Raw genomic sequence first — 10,010 nt, forward strand, 5'->3', positions numbered from 1 at the left:
ATCCCCAAACTGAAATACAATACACTGTCAAACACACAAAAACCGAAACCCAAACAAAGTAAACAATGCTCTCAGAATGCAGTTATGCCTTTTTCTCTTGGGAGCATCTTCAGCCCTGAGATATCCCTGGGTTTGTTAGTGAGTAATCTGTTTGCATGAAGTGGCATCTGGTCACCAATCAGGGAGAGAAACACTGAAACAAAACATCTGCTCTTTTCTCCATTCACGGATCTTCTCTGCCTTTCTCCTCAGCAGCATCTTTTCCCCTCGTGGTCCCAACCTTTGGGTTTTACACCACTGGAGGCTCCACACTCTCTGAAGTTTCCCTGCTGTCTCCAGTCCCTGTATCTTCTCTCTGGGGCCTTGGCTCCGCTCTCCTTCCCCTCTGTGCACCACACCTCCTACTCTCCTTTGAGAAACCTGTTAATCTCACTTACCCATAATCCACTTTCACGTACTGGCCACTGAAGAAAAATACTGTAGATGGAATATGTTGTTGTTAAGTGCCTTTGAGTCAATTCTGACCCATAGCAACCCTATATAGGGTTTCCAAGGAGCATCTGGTAAGCTTGAACCACCGACCTTGAAGTTCAAAAGACTTTGCAGTCTGATGCATCAGCCCACAGCGCCACACCAAATGGAATATAACTGATGTCAAAATACTGAGTATACACTGGAGTGTGGTCCACATCTACCAGGTATATAGCAGCCATTTTACTCAAGTCAGATGAGGTCTTGGAAAGCTGTGAATGTAGAGAAAGATGTAGTTACAATAAGAGAGGGTACTAGGACAGAAGTGGTGTGGCACTGTAGGATAAGCACTGAACTGCTAACCACAAGGCTGGTGTTCAAACTCACCAGCTGCTCCTTGGAAACCCCATACAGGGATGCTATGAGTCGGTACTTAACAACACAGGACAGAATATCAAATTTGAAAATAATTCCTGGGCCAAGACTGTAGTCCTTTTTGGTTCCCCACTAGGCTCCATGAGACATGGTGTAACCTTCTCATCAGACTCCCGATCATTGCTGACTAAGAGTCCTGGGTAAAATTATCAGAATATATTTTCACTCTTATTTTTCCCCTACTTTTATTTCTTTTAATAAAAGTAATCCATGCTTACTTAAAAACAAATGGAGGAACAACTCAGAAATAAACAATGGAGATACTGATACACCCCAAAATTATAATAATGATCACAAATTCTCTCTGTAGCTGGCACTTTTTATGTATCATTCACGGTTCGAAGTGCTTTCCCTTGATTAACTCATTCAATCCTCACCACATTCCTACAGGGAATGCTCTACTGTCGTCCCCATTCCATAGATGAGGAAACGGAGGCACAGTGGGGTAAAGCACTCTGTTCGATGACATAGAGCTAGTAAGTCGTAAGGCTGGGATTTGTGCTTTGACAGTTTGGCTTCAGTGTGCTCTTGACCTCAGTGATAGCCCTGCCTTCCACCAGCAGAGGGTATACACTTCTGACCACACTAGCACACCATGCACTCATTTTACAGCATTGTAATAGGGGAGTTTATTGTCATCTTCGACCCCATCCTGTATTCTGATCGCAGGCTCACTGGAGAGAAGTTGGAGCTTGGACCTGACTGGGAAGGAAGGCAATGGTAGAGGAGGGGGGGCCCACTGAGGGTGAGGGGGTTATAAGCAGCTCCTCATTTGGTTGGGGAGTCAAGAGGCTAGTGACAGATTCAGGTTCTTGCAGGGAACAAGGACAGGAAGTCACAGAAGGTGAGGCTCTTTTAGGCCGGGTCATCTACAATACCCTCTGGCTGCCCTAATGCTTCTGGTTTGAAGACAAAGACTTGCAGTGGGTTTTGCTCCTTTACCTTATACTAGCAACTCTCCTGCCATTCCAAATTCCAGTACACAGACATAACGCACTGCACGTAGGGGATTTCTCCCACTCTCTGTTTTACAAAACTATCTAACTGTAAAATGGTGTTTAAAGTGAGGGACCCATTAATGGGTCATTGTTCTTGGCCTGGTAGTACTGCAAAAGAAAATGAGTTTGTTTTTCTTAATCTTCTCTGCTGGAGGGTCTCCCCAATAAGTTAGCAAGCAGCCTAGTTTGTTGGTATGTTTGAGGTTCGGCCCATGGTGGACTGGCCCTTCCACACGAGGCCAACAATTAGAGGACTGCAGGTAGATGGATGCAAGCCTCCTGAGCTCCCAAGTGTAAATCCCTTTACCCGTCTCTGTCCCAGAAGTGCTAGTGTTGAAAGAGGTTGGCCAGCTTCAAACACATGGGTTTAGTTTAGGAGTGTCTGGGGAGAAGATCGGTGGCTTTGTCTCCTTTTAGGAAAGTTTAATATGGCTCAGAGGTGAATCAGAAACGGGTCAAACAGTCCTCATTATCCTGAACATAAAAAACAAGTGACCCCAGGAACCCGTAGGGGGAGTATTTTCAAACTGTGCTGGGCGTGGGGGATGGGGCCTGACTGTCAGAGAGGGCTGGATCCACAGTGCTGATGTGACACAGAGGACAAGATGATAGTCTAAGAGTTAAACAGCGTGCCACAACAGGTCCAAGAAGATCTTCACATAAGAGGGAAAAATAAGTCTTTGAAGTCTGCCTGTTTAACTCGGGCAAGAAAGAATTAAAGGTCAGAGAAGTGTTCATTGTTCTCATGCTCTCGAGTGTGGAAGAGAGAAACTTCTGAGAATGTTTGGACTCAAACTGACACTGAGGGTCTGAATGAGCCAAATGAGTAGGGATTAGTGAGCAGAGAGAACAGGTAAATATTCTGAGGGTCAAATGGCAGATCAGAACAGGGTCTAGGACCCCTTTCATGAGCAGAAAGAGATCCAAGTTTGCCCAGGTCTGGAAACCAAGGCTCGCTAGAAGGCAGTGGGAGGATGACAGAGGTGAGAGAAAACATACAGCAGAATCCTCAGTCAGGAAACAGGAGAAATAAGAAAGGAAGACTTCTAGCAGGTCTCACCATGGAGATTGTCTGCAGCTCCTGGGGACTCGACCTCCCCATTGAGGCCAGCCCTCATCCATGGGAGCATCCAAGGATGGGTCCGTAACAGGGTGATTAACCCCATGTCTGTTCCTCGTTCTTGGGTACTTGAACCCTTCACATAGAAATCATGTCTTCCAATTTACCAAACCGGAGGACTTGACTCCCTTGTGGTGACTTTGAAGACAAAGGAAAATGTCGGGAAGAGGTACTGGAAAGCAGAGGTCTTAGGTGTCCTAAGAGAACAATGACTCCTGAGACTACTGAGCCAGATGAAAAGAACCAAGATGCAGACAGTAAAGAGATGGGAGATGAAAAGATTCACATCCTCAGAGCATGTCTGGATGCTGGATGGGGAGTGAGTGACCTTGCCACGCACCGGAGTGGACTCGATCCCATCCTAGGAGTTCTTTGAAGACGTAGCCCTAGGGTCCCAGCTGAGTCATCAGCAGATTGATACCTGGTCAGGCTACAGAACACTAGAAAGTCAGGAAATACAGTATTAAAGAGAGATTTTTGTTTTTGTTAAGTGCCATTGAGTCGGTTCCGACTCATAGTGATCCTGTATAGGAGTTCCAAGGAGCAAGAGCTAAATTAGTGTATGAAAAATTCCTGCAGGAGAGACGTGCCGTGCCATAGACAGCAAAGCCTCTCGGTGCTCATTGTCTGAGGTGTTTCATAGTGAGGGGTTAAGCTGCAGAGGCATTTCAGACAGATTTCAAAAAAAGGGGCGCTGAAACCTGGTAAATGGAGAGGTTAATAGATAGTTGATGGCTAAACGCCCATCCCCATCCCTGGGTGGCTGAATAGGATGGAAGATTCACAAACCCTGCTGGGTTCTGGACATACAAGGAGATAGTATTTTATTGTTTTTTTTTTTGTTTGTTTGTTTTTTTAATCTTGTTTATATCCTGCCCCCTTGTTCTTTGTATCTGAAGATTTTTTTTTATGGTTCTATTGATCTTTCCTGCTACTGCCACTACTGATCTTTTCTTCAGTAATTTTCCTCCTGTCTCCTTACCCCAAAACACTATAATTACCTCACTGTGTGAGACTATATTAGATCATGCTCATAGACAATTGTTAATAATGTTTCCTGCTCTTGCACTGCCTTGTTGGTAGAATGGGGCTTCTACAGCAGCTAGTGGGGAAAGACATTCAGGTCAGATTCAGCACACCCACAGATTTGGAGATGCAGCTCAGTGGCAGGAACCTGATCAGTTCTTAGTGAGAGTGTGCTGATGGACCAACAGCCATATCCCCAGGCTGTGCCTGCTCTCCTTCATGCATTTTGCAGAGGTTGAAGTGGTAATGTAGGAACTTTTAATAAAAAACATGCATTTGAAAACTCACAATATCATCTAGCTGCAGACAGATGGGATCCTCATCTCTTCCAAACCTGAGAGCCAACACCTTTTCTGTAGTTTATTGCCTGGTCAGCTTAGACAATAGGAAGCTCACCTTAAACAAATCCAAATGTTAACCCTCAATGCTTATTCTGAAATAAAGTTGCAGTGCTTAAAGCCAGTGTAGGTTGAGTGTATGAGTTTTTGTTGGAGTAGGTAGCATGTATCAAAGGAATGTATACTGTGAACTCTCCCCTCCCCTGACTTTCCCTCCTCTGGCTCACTTTCTACTGAATCGATTTTTTTTTTTTTTTTACTTCTTTTAAACTTTTTATATTACTTTTATTAGTATCTTCAAGAGTACAAATACGTATTCCTATTAGTCCTGGAGTGGTGCTGCAGGATAATGCGCTGGACTGCAAGGTCAGTTTGAACCTCAAGGCTGGAGGTTCAAATCCACCAACTGTTCCTCGGAAACCCTACACAGGGTTGCTATGGGTCAGAACCAACATGACGATGGCAGTTAACAATAACAACATAGACACACAAGGACTCCTGGTGTGGTGCTATATGATTAGCACTGATCTGTGAATCACAAGGTTGACAGTTCAAACCCACCAGCTGCTCCTTGGAAACCCTATATAGGGTCTCTATGAGTTAGAACCGACTCGACGGCACTTAACAACAATAATAGCAACATAGACACTTAGAACTGATAACTGTAGCCTGGCTAATGTGCTTAGTGGTCAGTTGGTTATTCTTTCCAGGCAAGTAATGTCTTAATCCCTGTGAGGACATGTCACCATTTGATCCTTAAATGACTCTCTAACACTGAGAACTCAAGGACAATGATTGTGTAAAGTTGCCCTAAATCCATCATGCAGAAAAGGCAGTACCTCAGGGCATGAAAGGTCTCAGTCTGTGTTTGAATCCTGCCTTCTCTACTAAACAGCTGTACCACCTTGAACAAGTTCCTAGTTTCTCTGTACTCTGAGTTACAGTGTACAGAAGAACATTAAAATACCATAGATTGCAAGAAGAACAAACAATTCTGTGCTGGAAAAAGCACAGCCAGAATGCTTCTTAAAAGCCAGGATTGTGAGACTTCATCTCTCAGAATAGCCACGTTATCAGGAGGGACCTGTTTCTGGAGAAGAAGATCATGCTTGGTGGAGTGGAACGTCAGCGAAAAAGAGGAAGACCCCCAATGAGATGGACTGTCACTGTGGCAGCAGCATTGGGCTCAGGTACCAACGACTTGAGGATGGCTCAGGACTGGGCAGGGTTTCATTCTGGTGTGCATGGGGTCAGTGTGAGTCAGAACTGACTTCACAGCAGTCCTGGTGTGGTGCTGTGAGTTAACGCACGGGACTGCAAAGTCTGTGTGAACTACAAGATCGGTGGTTCAAGTTCACCAGCCGCTCCTAGGAAAACCTATGCAGGGTTACTATGGGTTGGAACTAACTTGAGGGCACTTAACCACCACAACAATAACAACAAGGCACTAAAAGGACCTATCACTTCAGGAATTGAATTACAGGAGCAAACACACAGAGCAGTGCCTGGTACAGAGTAAACATTCCCAAGGCATGAGCTGTTAGAATCCCCAGGGAGTGCCCCTTCTAAGGCATGTACAAGGCTGGCTTTGGTGACAACTTTTGTGCCTGGAGGGCCTGATCCTCTGTCATGACATGGAGCGCTTCATTATGTTGGGTAGCATTTATTTCTCTGCTGACTCTGACTTCCTGGAGGGCAGAGGCAATGTTTATCATCTGCTCGATTTAGCAAACATTGACCCAGGGCTGAATGTCAGTTGCTGGCACTCAGGTAGCACAGCTGGCAACCAATGCCCATATTCCCGACAGAGTAGGAACTGCCTCTGATATGTGAGAAAAAGGGAGCTATCCCAGAAGTAGGTGGAATAACGGGAATATCCTTGTGTAATTTTCTCACTGGGACAAAGTGAAATTTTGGAGGAAAAAACTGTGTTGTCCTGAACTCAACATTCAACTGTTCATTCTGTTTTTCCGGGAGCATCTAGAGGTTCTCACCCCACGGCTTCATGACCACAATATGTTTATCAATTTTGAAATGCTGCCTACTTTCTGACTTCAAATCTTTGCAATGGAGATACATCTATCAATCAAATCGATGGGATCCTGTTGTAGGAGATTAACTGGCAGAGTTTTTTCTGCCTTACAATTTACAGTGTATGACGTGGCTGTCCTATGGCCATGGGTCACAAGCTTTGCGGCGCAGTGGATTCATCTGGTTATCTTTAAAAAATACTGATGTCGGTTTTCTCCACTAGACATTTCTAACCGATTATATATGGGGCACAGCCTAAGCACTGGGGTTTAAAAAAACTTCCCATGTGATTCTACAGTGCAGCAAACATGGGCACCATTGAAATACAGCATTTAGGCTTTATTCAAACTGCTTCTCCAGTTCCTAGGTTCCATGGCCAGCAGCCTTTACAGGTTCTCTTTATTGTATTAGGCACTTTTCAGGATCTGCAGTGCATTGGCTGATTTAACATATCTCTTCCAGTCTTGTCTTAGTAACTCCCACAATACGACTCTTATCCAGAGTCTGGGTAAGAACTAGCTGGGGGAAGACAGTGACAGGAAACCATGATTCAGATGTGGATGTTAAGACAGTTGTAATTGTGAAAACTCGGAATTCTACAGTGGGTTTAAAATGAGTCCTCGCAAAAGCAGGAATGGGGACCTTACTACCATCAAACAAGGGCTCAGAGGGGAGTGGTCTTTAGGACCTTGAGCTTCCTGTGCACTGAATCCCCTTGATCCACAGACACAGCTGTGATACAGGAGGAGTGGCAGAAGAGTAACAGCACCAGAAGCAAGAACCAGAGCATGAGACAACTGCGCGCTTCCCAGCCCACAGAGCAAGTCAAACTGAGTGACTCTGGGCAGGAGGCTTGGTTGCAGAATGGGGTTTCTCTAGGCACTTAAGTGGGGAAGCTAGGTTTGCTGACCCACATAGTTATTGCTAAGAGCCTTTAGGCCAAGGCCTGTGGTAGAATGGTGTGGCCTGTGGTCATCTGAAAGCAGCTGACTAAAACAACTGCATCCAGAGCATTTTCTGTTCCTGTATTGTAACCTGGTAACTTCCCTATTAAACTCCCTAACTGGGTATTGTCTCAGAGTTCTGCGTGGCCACTGCAATGGATTATTGAACCCATCTGAGGAGTAGAGAGGGTTGTGGAGGCTGGCTGTTGTCATCATAATTCTTGTGGTCTTTTTTTTTTTTTTTTGCTTCAAAATTACAGAAAAATTTATAAACCATTGACACCCAGCCAAAACGGCAGTTTTGACATCCTTGGAGACACTCAGCGTTTGTTCCTTTTAAATGTGCTTTGTGTTTAAGCAACTAAAAGTAGTCTTAAATAGCATGGATGGGGTAAGGCTGCTCAACAAAATGCTTGTAAGATGGTCTTTGCTACCCTCAAATAATGAGCAAGTGGGTTTTCATGATGGCAAAAATTTCTTGGTGAAACTTTGCTGACTTATATCTAATTAATGCATTTTTCAGTTTTCTTAAAACTTATTATAAAAGCCCCCGTGATCATCCGGTGTCCTTTGAGGGACTCTGTTAAGATTTACACATTTTGGAGTCCCAAAACACAATCATTGTAACCTTTTTAGCTGATCTTTCTGCCTTAAATGGCCCAGCAAATCCCCTTGGAAGTCACTGGTGTGTCTGGACATTTTAGAGAACTTGCCTGTAGCCACTCACTAATAGTAGAGACATATTTAAACACACTGTGTTTGAATATACCCTTACATGTATGCACTTTAACTCTAGTTAGTTGTTGTTTTTTTTTTTTTCTAGTTAGTTTTTTATCTACTAGAAGGACCTCTGGTAGGTGTAGTGGTTACGAATCAGGCGGCGAACCTCAAAGTCAGCAGTTTGAAACTACCAGCGGTTCATGAGGTCTCTTTTAAGGATGTGTTTTCAACTCTCCAATAATCATTCTTTGTACACAGACAAAGATACTTTATGGCAAGAAGAATTACTAGCCATAAAGAAGGACATTTCATAATGGTAAAGGGACAATGTAATAGGAAGACATAACACACCTAAATTTGTAAGATCTAAAAGATGTAAATGTGAAAACAGACAAAGTGACAATCCTCTTGCTAACTAGTACAACAAGGGGAAAAAAGATCAGAACAACAAAATGAACAAAGTTGTCCTAATGGACATATGTACAACACTACCCCTGAAAACTCTAGTCCTCTCAAGTGCAAATGGAACATTTACCCAAGTAGGCTATAAGCTGGGCAAGAAAGCAAGTCTCAATCAGTTTTAAAGGACTGAAATCAAATGGAGTAGGTTCTTAACTCACTGTCAAAGTACCTAAAAATCAGTAACGAAAAGATAATTCTAACTCCCACAAATGCTGGGAAGGTAAGCTATCTATTCCTAAGAAAATCATGGAACAAAGAAGGCATAAATGGGAATGAGAAAAGATTTAAAACTGATTGATAATAAATATATGGTATATTAAAATGTAAGGAAGTCTGGTAGTATAGTGGTTGTGGGTCGGGCTGCTAATCCTATGGCCAGGAGATTGAAAACTACCAGCAATTCTGTGGGAAAGATGAGGCTTTCTGCTCCCATAAAGCTTTATAGCCTTGGAAACCCTGTACAGGGTTGCTATGAGTTGGAACCGACTGCATGGCACATAACCACCACCACCACATTAAAATGTATAGGATATTGGTAAGGCGGTATGTAGAGGGAAATGCATAGTTTTGAATGCAAGCATTAGAAAAGTGAAAATCAATTATATAAGTGACTATCACTCCTGGTGTGGTGCTGTAGGATAAGCACTTGACTGCTAACCACAAGATTGGCGCTTCTAACACACTAACTATTGCTCAGAAACTCTATACAAGGTCGCTGTGAGTTGGAACCTACTCAACAGCACTTAATAACAACAATCTTAAGAAGCTCAAAATTGAAAATGAAAAAAATTAAACTTGTAAAAGAGAATGAAATTTAAAAAATGGAAGTAATAAATAGTGGGAATCATTGAAAAAAAAAAAGACACATATAGAAAGTCAACTAAGCAAAATGTTTGAATTCTGAAGAGGTTAATAAAATTGATAAGCCTCTAGCAAGATTATTTAAGAAAAAAGGAGATAAGCTACAAATGATCACTTCTGGGAATGAGAATCCTACTGATAGTAAAATTATAACAAGGTAATATTGGGCAGAGTAAATCTGACAACTTGGCTAAAATAGGAAACTTTGTAAACAAACACAACCTACCACCAGAATAGAAAATATAAACAGTCCCTTGTCTACTAAAGAAATTGAATCTAAAATTTCAAAGATTCTTACAAAGAAAACTACAGGCCCATATGGACTCACTGGCAAATTCTCCCAAACATTTAAGGAAGAAAGAATGCTAATCTTATATAAAAGCTCTCCTGAAATGGAAATACACTTCAACTTTTATTAGGATCAACATAATCTTGATATGAAACCCTGACAGACATTACAAGAAAGGAAAACATCAGACCAATATTCCTCATGAATGCAGATACAAAAATCCTTAAAGATTTTAGCAAATCAAAAAGAGCAATATATAAAGACTGTATTTTCAATAACCTCATATGGATGTGAAAGCTGGACAGTGAATAAGGA

At 42.6% G+C, this 10,010-nt stretch overlaps 1 protein-coding gene across 1 annotated transcript in view; it reads left to right on the forward strand.

Moving 5' to 3' along the window:
* The window catches only part of HP (haptoglobin), a 37,498-nt gene that overhangs the window by 6,861 nt on the left and 20,627 nt on the right, over positions 1 to 10,010 (forward strand). The window lies entirely within an intron of this gene.

The sequence above is a fragment of the Chrysochloris asiatica genome, unplaced genomic scaffold (assembly GCF_000296735.1).
Source record: "Chrysochloris asiatica unplaced genomic scaffold, ChrAsi1.0 scaffold00037, whole genome shotgun sequence".
NCBI classification, from domain to species: Eukaryota; Metazoa; Chordata; class Mammalia; order Afrosoricida; family Chrysochloridae; genus Chrysochloris; species Chrysochloris asiatica.